We start from the raw sequence: 1,247 nt of genomic DNA on the forward strand, positions 1-1,247 counted from the left end.
AAAATACAGATGTGATTTATAAGATTTTGAACCTTATGCTGGGTAGCCTGGTAGGTCATCAGAGCATATCCAGTTTTTTGAGAGAAAGGTGTGATTGAAATGGAAAACTAGTATTAGCAGTGATAGTAACGTGAATCACCTTTCTCTTACCTGCTCACTTGAACAGACACTGCCAATTTTATTAATATTATCCCATCCTCCAAATAATTTCTTTCGAGTATATATTATACCCCAAAGCTGAGAGTCCTCTCAGAACAGCAAAATCTACCACTTTAAAGAGCTTATTGTCTGTTTGAAAGAAACAAATACACATAAAAAGCTGAAGATAACTGGTCAAAGAAAAATCATTTTTTAAAATAAGTAGACATTTATATAACTACTGAGTTAGTAAGTACTATATTAGTTCCCTAGGGCTGCTAGAACAAATGACCGCAAACTTAGTGGCTTAAAACAACAGAAATGAGAAGTCCACAATGAAGGTGTCAGCAGCACATGCTGCCTCAAGGCTGTAAGGAAGAGTCTTTCCTTGACCCTTCTAGATTCTGGGGACTCCAGGCATCCTGTGGCTTGTAGCAGCCAGCCAGTCTCCACCTGCGTCTTTACATGGCCTTCTCTCTGGATGTGTATCTGTGTCCTCTCCTCTTCTTACAAGGACACCAGTCATTGGATTTAGGGCTCACCTCAACCCAGTATGGCCTCATCTTAACTAAATGTATCTGCAAAGACCCTATTTCCAAATAAGGTCATGTTCTGAGGTTTTAAATGAACATGAATTTTGGGGGACACTGTTGAACTCACTACAAGTACAAAAGCCCTATACAAACAGGTGAGTGACCCCAGTTTGGGGCTTTTAATTGGGTTACAAAAGATGATACAAAGGATGAACATTGGTGATAAAGAGAGAAGGTGGCTGTTTAAATTGATCCTCTGGGAAGCAGACGCTGAGATGATGTTGGGAGTACAAATGGTTTATCAGGGAGCAAGATCCGGGCAAGGAAGAAGGAAGCAGGAATGGCCCATCAGACCATGGTGAAAACCTGACAGAATCTCTGTCAGCCCATGAGGGGCTCCAGAGCAGAGTCCCATGTTGGGCAGAAATAGCCAGGCCCTTGTCCGGTTTTTGCTGGGGCCACCCAGCTCCACCCAAAAGCTGAGAGAAACTTAAAGGAGTTAACAGCTGTAGGCTGTCTGCTGACCACTCCACCTGCAGCAGGGCAGAGCTCTTTCTTTTTTTTTTTTTTTTTTTT

General features: G+C 42.2%; 1 protein-coding gene across 1 annotated transcript in view; it reads left to right on the forward strand.

Moving 5' to 3' along the window:
• Window positions 1-1,247, forward strand: part of CEP55 (centrosomal protein 55kDa) — a 35,464-nt gene that overhangs the window by 27,850 nt on the left and 6,367 nt on the right. The window lies entirely within an intron of this gene.

Source organism: Propithecus coquereli, unplaced genomic scaffold (assembly GCF_000956105.1).
Source record: "Propithecus coquereli isolate 6110/MARCELLA unplaced genomic scaffold, Pcoq_1.0 Scaffold63, whole genome shotgun sequence".
Lineage (NCBI taxonomy): Eukaryota > Metazoa > Chordata > Mammalia > Primates > Indriidae > Propithecus > Propithecus coquereli.